The sequence below is a fragment of the Diabrotica virgifera genome, chromosome 5, assembly GCF_917563875.1.
Source record: "Diabrotica virgifera virgifera chromosome 5, PGI_DIABVI_V3a".
NCBI classification, from domain to species: Eukaryota; Metazoa; Arthropoda; class Insecta; order Coleoptera; family Chrysomelidae; genus Diabrotica; species Diabrotica virgifera.
Window position 1 is genome coordinate 132,190,931 of NC_065447.1, and position 16,340 is coordinate 132,207,270.

At 32.5% G+C, this 16,340-nt stretch overlaps 2 long non-coding RNA genes across 3 annotated transcripts; one reads left to right on the forward strand and one right to left on the reverse strand.

The window, feature by feature from the left end:
* Positions 1 to 682: 682 nt before the first annotated feature.
* LOC126885163 (uncharacterized) lies at positions 683 to 2,629 on the reverse strand. The gene is made up of 3 exons (XR_007698318.1): positions 2,393 to 2,629; positions 1,541 to 1,831; positions 683 to 1,128 (listed from the first exon to the last, which is right to left on the reverse strand). It is a non-coding gene; the product is annotated as an uncharacterized LOC126885163 (long non-coding RNA).
* A 21-nt stretch (positions 2,630 to 2,650) lies between these two features.
* On the forward strand, positions 2,651 to 6,663 carry LOC126885158 (uncharacterized). 2 transcript variants are annotated; one of them, XR_007698313.1, is made up of 3 exons: positions 2,651 to 3,770; positions 3,831 to 4,021; positions 4,084 to 6,663. It is a non-coding gene; the product is annotated as an uncharacterized LOC126885158 (long non-coding RNA). The 2 variants fall into 2 exon arrangements; XR_007698312.1 differs by having other exon boundaries at positions 2,651 to 4,021.
* The last annotated feature ends 9,677 nt before the right edge of the window (positions 6,664 to 16,340 follow it).

The following is a 16,340-nucleotide window of genomic DNA, read 5'->3' on the forward strand; positions in this document are numbered from 1 at the left end:
TAGTATAACTCTCCTACATTAACAAGCTTTAACACATTCAGTGGCCATGACATATGGGTAGCATCACGAAGGTTTTACGGAAGGTACTGACGACACATAAGTTATGTGAGTAGTACTGTGTAACTAAATAAATGATTTAAGTATGTGGTACCAGCCAAGTGGAGCTTGTTCGAGATGGGCACCAAACATGTTAATCTGGTCAAGCACAGAGACTTATACTATAATATATTATATCTCATATTGCTCACTATTGTAATGAGTGAGCCTGCATACACGAACTATAATATATTATTATGGTTCTGTGTATGCAGGCTCACTCATTACTACTGTAGTGAACAATATGAGATGTAATATTATGAGATATACCTATTATATATTATGGTATAGCTCTCCATGAGTGCCAAGTTTTAAACTTAACTGATAACAACTAATGGATACCCTTTTATCCAAAATTTTGAATGGTCATATTGGTGTTAATTCCACAACCCCTTCCTATAACAATAGGCCCATTGTTGGATGTTATTGCAGTAGTTCTACTGGAAATACTTACAAAAATTGTATGTATCTACATCACTTGGAAGTCTACCCAAAAAGCTATTAATACTCTCTAAACCATCATTAATACATCTTGTATACATAATAGGATTTTTTACACAGACATGTATTTAAAAAAATTGGTAAATTAAAGTAGGTATCTTTTCTATTTGAAAATAAGAAAGCAGTACAAAATCCATTCCCAAATTCATCTTTTACTAATACTGTCATAAGTTCAAAGTCATAGGAATTGAGCCCATGAGTTCCATCGATTGCGATAAAGGATTTACCAAACTTAATTAACATTTCCTTTTGACACAGTATTAAGGAAAATAAGACAACAATCATAAATGTTAAATTCAGAATGAATATCCATTAGTATGCCCTGTTGTTTGTAAAATAATATTGGACATGAGTCTGTAAGCATTCAACCCAAAAATAAACACTGGTTGCATCATCATTGTACATATACCCATCTTTCAAATCAATGCCATAATAGAGTTTAATGTTTGTGATATCTTTTCTTGTAAGTAAATCAATTCTTTTTAATTCGCCTCCTATGCTATTATGCTATCCTTAACAGTCTGAAGTTTACTAAAAAAGTAAAATATAGGTATAGGAGAATCAAACACACTAGTTTGAAATTGTAAACTATAGTAAATATTTATGAGTAATATTTAAAAAGTGGTTTAGTGGTAACATTCTTGTTTTAAATTATATTGTGTATATCGACGGCGGAAAGGCAGAACCTCATAACTGAAAAATTTGTATAAAATGAGTTACTTCGGTTTTCGCTTTAGAATAAGTGTATCAGCACCTATTAAACAGCTTTTAGAGCTGGGAAAGCCTTTTGGAAGCCTTCCGGAAACTTTCCCAGCTGTAATCGCTGTTTAATAGCTGCCGATACACTTATTCTAAAGCGAAAACTAAAGTAACTCATGTTATAAAATTTTTTCAGTTACGTAGTCCTGCCTTTCCGCCGTCGATATGCAAATATTTTACTTACATTTTTGAAGAAAGTCTCAAAATAAACTTTGAAGAGATATTTATCTGATTTTGGTATTTATGTAAGTGCTCTATATCATCCTCATGCCCATAATGTGTTTTAAAATAGTTTCAATATTTTTAGTTACTATTATTCGACTAGTACACCAAATAAACATTTTGCAGGATCCTTGGGATTTTAAAGCTCTTTCTCTATCTTGTTTTGTAAAATAATTTTTTGAGGATCACATACATATACATTCATAATAAGATGTTTCATGTTCTTGTACTCTTGTTCTCTTCCTGTGCAAATCTAAAAAAACAACATAACAGGTGATTACATGGGCAGTTATACTACTTACAGCTTACTTTGTATCTAATCTATTATCTAGTACAGTAGACTCGCGATTATCCGAGGTAACTGTGACCGTGACTACCTCGGATACGGAAAAACTCGGTTAACACTGAGATTGGTTATATTGATAGAAAAACACGTAAATAATCATAACTGTGGATATTTTAATGACAAAATTAATAAATAGAGTACTGTCTATAAAAGATAAAAACATTTACCTTATCAATATTACTGTTAAAAGTCTTTGATTTTGCATAAGCTTTATTCCTCTTTTTGATTTTGAATCGGCGATGTTGCGTCAAGGTTGAAAATTGTAACTCACCTGTTATTACTTTTGCCTCGGTTAACCGAGGGGCTCGGATGACCGAGACTCCGATAATCGCGAGTCTACTGTATTTCTCTATTAGTATCTACATACATTAAAACTATCTTTGAAATCTAAATTTTTGATATCAACATCAACCTTAATACTTAAAAAATAAATAATAATGTGGAAGTTACACTGTTACACGTACCTACCTAAAAGTTTTTGAATTGCAATTTTATCAACTGGAAAAGACTGCAACATAATGAGTTTGAAATTATGACACAGCACAATATTTATTGTTTCAATTTACATGTAAATAAAATAATAATAATAATCCTAATCACTTGTAAAAGTAAGGTTAAGATTTTTGACTTGAGAAAACAGAACTGTCAAATTTAAAACCAAACTGCTATAAAATTTTAAAATTCCCGCTAAAAGGAATCTGGCAACATTGCCGTCGTTTGCTGGACATTTAATCTCTCCCGTCATCGATCGACCTTCCTCAAGACCGCGATTCTAACCTAACTTTGTTATTGTTTGAATTTTGAATATTTTTAATTCAGTTCCAACATATATTTTTTGTTTTTCTGATTACAATAAAAATGTATGAAGAAGTAAAAGCATTTGTAGAGTTTATTGATAATATTGGAGAAGAAAATCGCCCGGGAAGTATACAAAAGCAATATATTCAAGATAAAAATATAATCTAAAATACAATGGAGTATTACAATATTGAAGTTCATCAGCGAATCAGCGCATTAACTTAAACAACAACAGCCTTATTAATAAAAATTGCTTAGTTCGACGTTAGTCTCGGACTACTTAGTTCGAGATTAAGCGAGTAATTAATCTTCATTTTAAGATTGTCATTAATAAACACGGACTAACTAAACCTTCCTTAGTCCTAGTTACAACAAATTTATGTTGGTAACCCTTGCGAAAAAGAAGAGAAATGGAGAGAATTTTGCGAAAAAGAAGAAAATGTAGAGGATTTAACCTCTCTTTCCTCTAAACCGAACAGCTGTTCGGTCGGTGCCATTTCTGCATAAATTTTAGTTAATTTTTGTTGGACTTCGTTCTGAGAAGGTGTTACCTGGTGTTTTATATTTTATATTATTGTATTATTGTTTTGTATTTCATATTAACTGCTGTACCTTTTGAAAATCGGTATTTGACTTTAAATTTACCTTCTAATTCCTCTAAACTAAAGATTTTTTTATAATTTTGTATATTTTGATGTGACTCACAAGAGGAATATCGTTCCGCTGATTTCTATCCTCATTTAATTCGTCTATTAATTATCTTTAATCATTAATAAAATAATATCTCTCCATTATCAATAATAACAATGCATTATACATGCAAGCAAAAGCAAATAATGCATTTAGCAAGTTTGTAAGGTTATGAATACAAAACGTCAAGATAGTCCATCGTTAGTCGCTGTTTATTAATAGGGAAAATGACTTAGTCCTCGGACTAAAGTTAGTCGGGCGTTAGTCCGTGTTTATTAATAAGGCTGCAAAGGTTTTATGCTACTTATAGGAATATAACCAGTTTTTATGAGGAAGCCCACTTTCCAAAAATGTACAGGTACTGTAAAGACATACAATATATGTTATTCAGGCTCTTATTATGTAAATGAATTTGTAGGTACTAGAAGAGAAATTATGTATATTATTGTTCAACAACAAGGTTATCAAGTCATTCAATATTTGATCTAAGAGCATTAAGAGTGAAATTGTGAAATGGAAAGAATGAAATTCCAGGATTATTAATAGGAATAGATGACAGTAGTGGGTATGCATGCAGACACTATCTACTTACCCCAGTATTACAGCCAGGTATTTATTGATAATTGCTAAATAAATAGTAGGTTATTTAATAGACATAAATATCTTTTTAGGTAATGATCAAGAAAATAAGATATTTTTACCATAGTACTCATGTGAGAACAAGAAATGTAGAAAAGCTATTTGGAACCTGGAAAAGAGAGTTTCCTTGTCTTCAACAAGGTCTACAAACCAAATTATATACATGTCTTGCAATAATATGTGCTACAGCAGTACCTTACAATCTAGGTAAATAATGATCTGGTGGTAAATAGACATGTTAATGATGTGGAACAATCTCTAAATTTTTGGTGACATTTTTTCAACAATATTTTGCATGAGAATATATTATTGAATACCTACTCTTATTGTGTTTGATTTTTTTGTCTATTATATTTCTCAAAATGTCATCATGATCATTGTTCGACAACCCTTTTTGTTTGAGTTTTGGTCTCTTGAGGAATACAGCTCCATTCCAGTCTATTTCAGGATTTGTTCTTACAATTTTTTATTTTTAAAATATCAATGTCTTATTCTATTTGTTCCTTTTATCTAATCTATAGTCTTTCTCTCGTTATATGTCCAGCTGACATTTGTGTGTTTATTTTAGAAAGTATTTCATATGCTTCCATCCTTCCTCTTAGAACGTGGTCCTATTTTGATGAATGTATATGGATCGTGGTATGCCCTGTATAGTTCAAAATTATATTTCATATGCTTCCATCCTTCCTCATAGAACGTGGTCCTATTTTGATGAATGTATATGGATCGTGGTATGCCCTGTATAGTTCAAAATTATATTTCATATGCTTCCATCCTTCCTCTTAGAACGTGGTCCTATTTTGATGAATGTATATGGATCGTGGTATGCCCTGTATAGTTCAAAATTATATCTTCTCTGGTCTTCATATTTTAGATGCTATTTAGCCTGATTCTAGTGCTTTATCGTTGTTTCCAGTGCTTTATCAATTTATCATCGTTTATTTTACCTACCTGTCTACTGCTACTCTACTTTTGAACTTTCACCATATATTTTTTGGATATAAATATATAGTAACCTTCTGTCTTTCTCTTGTTCAACTGGAATTTGTTTATTTATTCTGAGAATACATTATTGAATCTGTATTATGTTAGATATATTATTTTTTATTTTATTTCTTAATATCTATTTTTTATATTTTATTTTAAAATAAATGAGTATGAGTTTCCCTCTTCTTAAATAAGTATTTATTTGACAAACCTTTCCTTACCAAATATAAAATTAATTACACATCTGGACCTCGGAGGTAAACTACACTATGTCATTTCGAGCAACTGTGTTTAGCGTGTGTTTGCAACAAAGTTTAGAGCACTTAGGATGTTAATAAACATCTGATATATCCCATAATTAGTTGAAAGACAATATGACAATATTTTAATGATAATATATAACCAATGTGTATAATCCAACTAATAAAAAAACACCATGTCAGTGGTGATCTACACAACATAGTGTAGATTACCTCCGCCCTAACAAGACAAAACATTCCAGGAATGTACTATCAAAGTTCTATTAATGTTTGAATGTACTGGACATTCAAGGAACATTCGGTGAATATCTGATTAAGTTATTCGTGGAATGTTACCACAAGACATTCTATGAACATACTACCAATGTCCTATATTTTAAGAGAGGCCATTTACTATTCAATTTGCATTCATTTTCAAATTTGCTGCGCGTGTATATGTATTTAGGCAATCCAAACCACTTGACTTCTGGTTCTGGTTGGCATGGCATACAGGTTACAGAGATTATGTTTGTAATATCATTTCATTTCATCATTTCACTGTTTATCGTCATATTTTGGATTCATTTGGATTTCGTTTGCTGTATTTTGTGAACTTTATAAACTTTACCACACTGCAAAGTGATTATTTAAGGAAATTATTATTGGAGACACCAGATGTTTGGAGAAAGGTAGGGCAAACAATTTTTATCAATGTTCATTTTTCTCTGATATTTATCAATATTGATGAAGTTTGCAAGCAATAACATTATTTCTTTTATTGTTTTAGATATTTATTGAAGCTGAAAATAATTGGGGATTTAGATCCATATACAATTCAGTCAGAATTGGATTTTACCATAAAGTGCATTCCACCAAATTACTATTATAGATATTATAGATGAAAGCATACAAAAGCCTTCAGGCATATAAATATTTTACAGCTGGATTTGTTTTTAAAGTTGGAGTAAAGTTGGAAGTCACAAGCAACAACTTCGTAAGTACCTACAAGAATATTGAGGAAATCCAGCTCCTGGATACTACTGGGCAAACTAGAAAATTGAAGAGGACAAAGCCTTTTGAACTAGTTTGAGTGATAGTGAAAAGCAGAGCATAATGCTTGTGTGCATGTGTATGTTAGAATAGTGCGGTTAGAAAAGCAGAGCATAGTGCTTACGTGCCTGTTAGATTAGATAAGAGACGCTATGGGTAAGCTCTTCATTTTAAGGAACAGTAGTAATTTAGGTTAAATTAAAATTGCTCATTGGTCAGAGTTATGACCAGATTGTAATTCTAATGAACAATTCAATACAATGAATCGTCATCGTAGTGATGATTATGGAAAAAAATATATGACAAGATTTTGTGCAATAAAAATGTTTATATTTATCAAGGACGTATTATTTGGTATGGCTACATATACAGTCGGAAAAATGAAAGAATACCCATGAATGAACATATAATACACGCTGTATTTTCCTGTCACCGTGTCACAAAGAAAATTGTCCAGTGCAAGTAACAATAATTATTACATGTACTTGTGCTGACCAGTTTTTTGTGTGACACGGTGACAGGAAAATACAGCGTGTTTTATATGTTCGTTCATGGGTATTCTTTCATTTTTCCTACTGTACTTCTGGTATATCGTCGGTGATGTGACAATACCTACCAAAGAATTTTGTAGGAGATGAAAAACTTGTTTGGGCCACCTCGTGTTTTCATATATTTTTTTATTTGTTTTGTAGTAAATTCAACTATCTATTTACTACAAAACAAGTCAAAACTTACGTATGAAAACAGGAGGTGACCGTAAAAAATGTTTTTCGTCTCCTGAAAAACTGATAAAAAAACATATAGGAGGTATTGTCACATCACTGACGATATATTTCAGAGAATGTCTAAAAAATATACTTTGAATGTCCTAAGAACATTCATGGAATGTTTCAACAAGACATTCAGTCTAAACAATATACTGTGAATGTTCAAAGAACATTCGTAGACATTCATGGAATGTTCCAACAAGACATTCAAGGAATGTTTAAAATGCTGACTCAGCACTTTCCTGGGACTTTCCAGGGACGTTCGTGTGCTTTTGGGGACATTCCAGGAATGTTTTCAATGTCCTGTGTGTACCTTCTAGAAACATTCCTGGAATGTCTTGTGTTATTAGGAGAGGTCCACGCGTGTAAACAGCAATACTGTGATGAGCACTCTAATAACCAGCAAAATAGTGCAAAAAATGGAAAATATATGTTGTGAAATAAAAAGAGATGTAAAATTATCTATAGGAACCTATAAATTTACATTACGTAGTTCGTCACCTTTAGATGTGTGGGAGGAGTATGACAACTGTCACAGAGGTCTAAAGGTGGGAAATTGTGTAATGTAATGTAAATTTATAGGTTCCTATTGATAATTGTACACCTCTACTAGTTTCATCTCCTTTTATTTCACAACATACTATATGTTTCCATCTTTTGTGTCATTTTGCCAGTTAATAGCACGCTCATCACTGTATACCATTATTTATGCAGATGACAGTCCTTTTAACAAGAAAAAAAGCTGAAGTTCTTTAGAAACTTGAGAGGCGAAGCAAGAAAATTGCATGTCTATAAATGAAACAAAAATAAAATATTAAGTGTATTGAAATGTGTGGAGAGATGAAATAGAACAAATTTTTCACACTAAAAACAGGAAAAAAGGCATACAAAATTGAAAATATCAACAAATTCAAGTATTTAGGAGTGGCAATAATTGATAAATGGGAAGAAGAAAAAGAAATAGAAAAGATACTACTAAGAGTAAGCTAGTAATCAGATTGATGGTATATGATTGAAGTCAAAAATGTATGTAGGACAACTATAATGCAAAAATGTATTATGAAGCAGTTATTTTAAGTAGCATTGTATGCTTGTGGCACTTGAAACAATAATTAAGAAAGATGAAATGAAAATAGACATATAGTCCAGAAAGCCACTGCGCATCCGCTAGGAAAAATATTCTAATTCGGATTTTTTGCACAATCTTACTCAAAAAGCACTCCCCTTAACAAATTTGCATGTTGCCAGGACCAAAAGGTGGTCAAAAATTTTTTAAACGTTTTTTTTTTGTTTTTATCCTAAAATTATTTTTTTACATGTAAAAAAGTTTTTTTAGGTTTTTTGGATCATTCCAAATGGAAAAGGTCTTTAGTGACTTTTCTCTAAAAATGATAGTTTTTGACATATAAGCGATTAAAAATTGAAAAATTGCAAAATCGGCCATTTTTAACCCTCAAAAACTATGTGAAAAACTGAAAATTTGAATGTTGCCAAGGTAGGAAGATATTCTTTAAACATCGATTGATAAAATCCCGAAGAGTTTTTTGCAATACAATATTCAAAACTCCTTTGTTTTTTAATTGCTAATCAAGTGTGCGCGACACTATTTTCCACCGACAGTATGGTGCAAATGAAAGGAATAAATTCGTTATTTCGTAAACCGGCGACTTTAAGAAAAAATCCCGAAATAGGTCGATTTTTATTTTTAAGTTATGATGATATTGTGGCATATATGGTATACTAGTGACGTCATCCATCTGGACGTGATGACGTAATCGATGATTTTTTTAAATGAGAATAGGGGTCATGTGCTAGTTCATTTGAAAGGTTCTTCAATTCTCTATTCAGTAATAAAAACATTTACATAATTATTTATACAGGGTGTCCAAAAAATTTTTATTAAATTAAAATATTTGACAAAAAAGAAGTAGAAGGACACCCTGTATAAATAATTATGTAAATGTTTACATTACTGAATAGAGAATTGAAGAACCTTTCAAATGAGCTACCGCACGACCCCTATTCTCATTTAAAAAAATCATCGATTACGTCATCACGCCCAGACGGATGACGTAACTAGTATACCATATATGCCACAATATTATAACTTAAAAATAAAAATCGAACTATTTCGGGATTTTTCCTTAAAGTCGCCAGTTTACGAAATAACGAATTTATTCCTTTCATTTGCACCATACTGTCGGTGGAAAATAGTGTCGCGCACGCTTGATTAGCAATTAAAAAACAAAGGAGTTTTGAATATTGTATTGCAAAAAACTCTTCGGGATTTCATCAATCGATGTTTAAAGAATATCTACCGACCTTGGCAACATTCAAATTTTCAGTTTTTCACATAGTTTTTGAGGGTTAAAAATGGCCGATTTCGCAATTTTTCAATTTTTAATCGCTTATATGTCAAAAACTATCATTTTTAGAGAAAAGTCACTAAAGACCTTTTCTGTTTGGAATGATCCAAAAAACCTAAAAAAACTTTTTTCCATGCAAAAATAATAATTTTAGGAAAAAAACAAAAAAAAAAACGCTTAAAAAATTTTTGACCACCTTTTGGTCCTGGCAACATGCAAATTTGTTAAAAGGAGTCCTTTTTGAGTAAGATTGTGCAAAAAATCCGAATTAGAATATTTTTCCTAGCGGATGCGCAGTGGCTTTCTGGACTAATAGTACTGGTAGGGGCTGGCAGTTCTGAGTTAGGACTGGCAAAAAATAATAGATATGGCAAGTCAGGTGGCTAGGTCAACATTACTTGAATGTAAGAGCGACATGTAAGAGATTATTTTTGGAGGAAAAAAAAAGAGAAAGACCATGAAAAGAGTTGTTCGAAGCAGTAAGGAGATTTGGATGATATAGAAGTGTAGAATTGGAGGAGGAGCGTTAATGTCCAGTAGAAATGGATAGGCTATATTTACTTTTGTGCTGTTATTTGGGTAAGATTGTTAATATTTTATATCAATATTGTTGCTTGATAAAAATTCTTCTAATAATTTAATTTTATCTGACTCATTCAGACATATATTTATACATTTTAGAGTAGATGACTTTAAAACAATATCGCCAATAGTTATGAGTTGCATTCCTGGGACGATTTTATTAAAATATAGTTAATTCGATTACATAAAATCAACTTTAACTCAATAGTATCCGTCACAAAAAATTTATAGCATGTGATCTGTCTTTAAGAATTTAAACATTAAATAAATTTAATTTCAAACTTAAATTGAGGCTTATTCCCATGAAAATAGTAATTGCATTTTATAAAAGTTCCACCTGTCATGGTTTCTTCTTTGTTGTTAGTCAGATGAAGAATATAAACATAGAAGAAAGCTTACACCATTAATAAAAAGGCAGGTGATACTAGGAAGTACCAGAGTTTTATTTGCTTTGCTTTCTCTCATAAGAAATAAATGATATCTCCCAGTGCTTTCTCTTAGAACTTTGAATATTTCATTAAACCTCATTACTCCCAACCAAGAATAAAGTAATATCACAGTATTCTGTTATACTGGGGTAATATCAAGGAATATATTTATACTTTCCTTTAATATGCAATCCTTTACCACAAAGAAAAGAAATCCTTTATCTCATAATGGAAACAAATTATGAGATATCATTAACCTTTAAAAAAATAGCATGTAAGATTTAGAAAAAATAAAAATGTAAACTTTCAATCAATAAAATAAACTTTATTTAACTGAAAACATTTTAATAATCTATTTTCAAAAAACAAATTAAATATAAAAACATTGCAAAGATATTTAACTTGACGATTGACAGTTTTTAGTTGGTGTTCTATGTCAAAATTGTTTAAAATCCATAATTTTCCAGCCTCGAGATCAATCTTGGCCGAGATTAGCCGAAGACTCGTTTATAAAACAGAACGTGGTCTTGAGCTCGACGTTGCCGTAAGATCGTCTTGGCTGAGACCGATCTCGAGATCAGTCTTGAGTACTGACTATAAATACGGGGCTAAGTCTTTAACTGAAGAGGTTGAAGAGTGGGGAGCTGTTTGTCTCGAGTTGGTCATTCAGAATTATATCTGTATTTTTCAGTTTATTAATTTCCATAGATTCTAAAAAAGATAGCTTAAGGCTTTTATTTTGAATATGCAGAATTTGAAACTCTTCATTGAAAGAATGATTATGATCTAGCTAGAAGGTGAAGTGCGTATGTAGAAGTGTCTGTTTTTCTATTGTTGAAAGCTCTTTTGTGTTCTGCTATCCGTTTGTCAAAAGTTCTGCCAGTTTGACCGATGTACGTTTTCGGACAGTCACCACAAGTTAGTTTGTACACACCACTCTGTAGTTGCTTTCTATTTCGGCTTTTATTGTTCTTAATATATTTGCTTAAGTTGTTGTTAGTTCTGAAAGCTGGTGTTATTCCTTTCTTCTTTATGTATCTGGCTATTTTTGTTATGTTGCCAGTATATGTAAGAGAGCAGAAGGTACTGGGTTCTTTCTGTGGAGGTGGATACACCAATTTCAGGGCTTTCTTATGGAGTTTTTGGTTTAAAATTTTGTTAACTGTTTGTTCGTTATAGCCATTGTTTACTGCTATTTGTTTAATGATGTTTAGTTCTATCTCGAAGTTATTTCTTGTCATGGGAATTTCTGTTAGTCTATGTTGTTGTGTAGTCTGGTAATCGTTACATCTAGAAAGTTGATGGAGTTATTCTGTTCTATTTATATTGTAAACTCAATATTACTATGAAGTGAATTAATATAGAAATTGGTTAAGTTGTCTGTTAGTTCCTGTAAAGCATACTAGTATATCATCCATGTATCTCCACCAATATAAGAACTGTTTAAATACGGGATGTTTAGAAATTGTTGTTTCAAGTTGGTTCATAAATATATCTCATAGCAATGGACTTAGAGGGTTACCCATTGTACCCCTTACTTATTATGGGTAACCCTCTAAGTCCATTGCTATCAGATATATTTATGAACCAACTTGAAACAACAATTTCTAAACATCCCGTATTTAAACAGTTCTTATATTGGTGGAGATACGTGGATGATATACTAGTATGCTTTACAGGAACTAACAGACAACTTAACCAATTTCTATCATACATTAATTCACTTTATAGTAATATTGAGTTTACAATAGAAACAGAACAGAATAACTCCATCAACTTTCTAGATGTAACGATTACCAGACTACACAACAAACATGAGTTCTCTGTATATGAGGCCATTATTTGCAAAACTCGTTAATCGACAAAAGTTTCGAAAATGATTTTTTTTGTAAAGTTTATTTTAATTTTAAATAGGAATCGAATGATATAATCAGAATTTCTCAAAATTTGTTCTTTAGCATACAAATGCTGTCGAGGAAACTACAGTTATTTGCAGAACTCGCTCTTTGCTTTGAACGTTTATCTGCAAAACTCGCTGTTTGCTCAACCACCAATGAAATTTGCCGGTTGGTTCACGTGACAAACACGTTATTACAACAGCTGTGTGCTGTGTTGAAGAAACGAATTTTCAGTAGTTTGTAATTATTATTCAAGCGATTAAACGGTTATATTTTGGCGAATTAGGAACAGTGTTTTTATTGTTATGGAGTTAATAAGTGAAAATGGCTGTTCTGTTAAACCTAGTCCACAGGGAAAAGGACGCAAAAAAGTTCTTCAGCCAGAAACACATAAAAGGAAATTGGATAAACTTGCTAGGTAAGTGCTTCATATTAAAATTTATGATTTTAGACTTGTGCGACAATCATTTGATTTTTTATGCAGTTTCGCTTGTGTTTCACGTTTTAACCTTGAGTAGGGTTACACAGAAAGTTTATTAAAAGAGTTGTATTGTTACAGAAATGCACCAAAAGCACTGCCGGCCTTTCCAACTTGTGGTCATAACGGACGACCCGGATTGCCGTATTATTGTACCACACTCACGATGAAGCAAGTGATAGATTTTCATGCCTACCTTTATGAGTCAAAAGATAAAATTAAACAAGATCTTATGATATTGGTATGTTGTTAGGGACAGAAACCGAAAAGAGCGAAATCTAATCATGCTGCAGTGTCGATAAAATACCATGTACGTTTGAGTGAAGGTAAGATGATTAGAGTATGTGCCAAGTCATTTCTAGGAATCACAAATTTAAGCAAGGACCGCATACAAAGAGTTGTAAGAAATTTTGTTATAACTGAGGAGCTACCCAGGGAACGTAGAGGTGGCAATAGAGTGGGTCCAAAAAATGATAAAAAACAAACTGCATCAAAAAATTTATAGAATCCATAACATGTACAGAATCTCATTACTGTAGAAGCAAGACAAGCGTGAGGGTCTACTTGCCATGTGACTTGAATTTTAAGAAACTTTTCGACCATTATCTTCGGAGAGTGCCTCAGCCTATGCATGTGAAGCTTACCCTAATAGCACAAGGACGTCCAATGGACGTCCTTCACGGACTTTAGGGACGTCCTTTGGACGTCCGTTTTCGTCCGAGGAACGTCCTTTATACGTCCTATTTTGGTCCAAATGTCGCGCTACCGAACGTCCATTGGACGTCCATCTAAGGTCCGAGGGGACGTATATTGGAACTTAATCGGACGTAAATTGGACCTTAATCGGACGTCCTAGGGGACGTAAATTGGACCTTAATCGGACGTAAATTGGACCTTAATCGGACGTAAATTGGACCTTAATCGGACATAAATTGGACCTTAATCGGACGTCCTAGGGGACGTAAATTGGACCTTAATCGGACGTAAATTGGACCTTAATCGGACGTAAATTGGACCTTAATCGGACATAAATTGGACCTTAATAGGACGTAAATTGGACCTTAATCGGACGTAAATTGGACCTTAATCGGACGTAAATTGGACCTTAATCGGACGTAAATTGGACCTTAATCGGACGTAAATTGGACCTTAATCGGACGTAAATTGGACCTTAATCGGACGTAAATGGGACCTTAAGCGGACGTAAATTGTACCTTAATCGGACGTAAATTGGACCTTAATCGGACGTCCTAGGGGACGTGAATTGGACCTTAACAGGACGTCCAATTTTGGTCCAAAGGCCAAGTTGCCAAACGTCCAATGGAGGTCCACCTAACGTCGGAGGGGACGTTCGGTGGACGTCATTTGGGCATTCATAGGATGTCCCAGTTTGGTCCAATGTCTTGCTGCTGAACATCCATCTAACGTCCTGGAAGGTCATTCGGTGGACGTCTAGCGACGATATTTAGACCTGTGGAGAATGTATTGTGGGAAATAAAAAATATATTTTTTAAGGAACTTATATTTCATCTTATATCAAATTACAATTATTGGATATTACATTATTTACATTAAATTACAATACACTTCTCCAAGAAATTAACGCACCACCTTAAATATGGGGTATATTTGATGTCTCGTATTTCCTAAACCTGTTGTCCCATCTAAGTGATGTTTTTATAATATTATAGCCTAGGCTATAGGTTACCTCCTTAAGCTTGTCATGCACAGGGAGCTATGCTGTAATATATGTATATTATATCATATCGCTCTCTATAGTAATGTGATATAATATATATTACAGTATAGCTCCCTGTGCATGACAAGCATAAGGAGGTAACATATTCTAGGGCCTAGGCTAGAACATTATAAAAAAATCACTTAGATGCAACAACAGGTTTAGGAAATTCGAGACATCAAAAATGCCCAATTTTTAAGGTGGTGCGTAATGGGCTGTATATACAGGGTGTAACAAAAATACAGGTCATAAATTAAATCACATATTCTGGGACCAAAAATAGTTCAAATGAACCTAACTTACCTTGTACAAATATGCACATAAAAAAAAGTTACAGCCCTTTGAAATTACAAAATGAAAATCGATTTTTTCGATTATATCGAAAACTATTAGCGATTTTTTATTGAAAATGGACATGTGACATGTGGCATTATTATGGCAGGAATATCTTAAAGAAAAATTATGGTGAAATTTGTGCACCCCATAAAAATTTTATGGGGGTTTTGATCTCTTAAATCCTCCCAAACTTTTGTGTATGTTCCAATTCAATTTTATTATTGTGGTACCATTAGTTAAATTCAATATTTTTGTTTCTTAGTATTTTTCAGATAAGGCAGTTTTTATCGAGTTGCGACTTCTTTTTTAATATGTCCACGTAAAAATTTTATGGGGGTTTTGTTCCTTTAAACCCCCCAAATGTTTGTGTATGTTCCAATTAAACTATTACTGAGGTACCATTAGTTAAACAGAGTGTTTTCAAAACTTTTTTGCCTCTTTGTATTTTTTCGATAAGGCACGTTTTATCGAGTCTGGCTTCTTTTTTAATATAGTTCAAAATATACCTAAAAATGTAAAGCATAAATAAGTTTGCATATTATTACCAAGTCTCCATAATCGTACTTAACCATATACAAATATGTGGTGGATTTGACAAATATTCAAAATATTTCGATAAAAATTGACTTTTCGAAAAAGCAATAAGAGGCAAAAAAGTTTTTAAAACGTTGTTTAAATGGTAGGTACTACAATAATAATTAAATTGAAACGTGCACAAAAGCACATTGTTTTCGATACATTGGAAAAAATCACTTTTCATTTTGTAACTTCAAATGAGTGATAAAGGCACAGAGACTTAGATCACGAGGTCACATTGAAAGGATGCCAAAAACGAGGACTCCGAAAAGGGTACTAAACTACACTATAGCTTCAAGAAAGAGAAGAGGAAGACCGGAAAATAGATGGAAGCAAGAGGTTGAAAAAGATTTGGAAAGAATGGTGTTACAGGGTCAGAAAAGAAAAATGAATAAGAGGAAGGAATGGAGAAAAATCACATATCAAGCCAGAGAAGATCTCAGTACATAAAGAAACGTGAAAATGAAGAAAAAAACAAACTTTTCAAGCCATGGGCCTCTAAGGCCCTTGGTGCTATTAATATATAACTTCAAAGGGCTGTAACTTTTCTTTTGTGCACATTTGTACTAAGGTAAGTTAGGTCCAATCAAACTATTTTTGGTCCCAGGATATGTGATTAAATTTATGACCTGTATTTTTGTTACACCCTGTATATATATACAAAGGTTATATTTGGTTCTTGGGACATCAAAGTATATTTTTTAGACATTCCCTGGATATAGTCACTGATGTGACATACCTCCGATTTGTTTTTTCATGAGTTTTTTAAGAGAGACTAAAAACTTTTTTTATGGTCACCTCCTGTTTTCATATATTTTTTGACATGTTTTGTAGTAAATTCAAC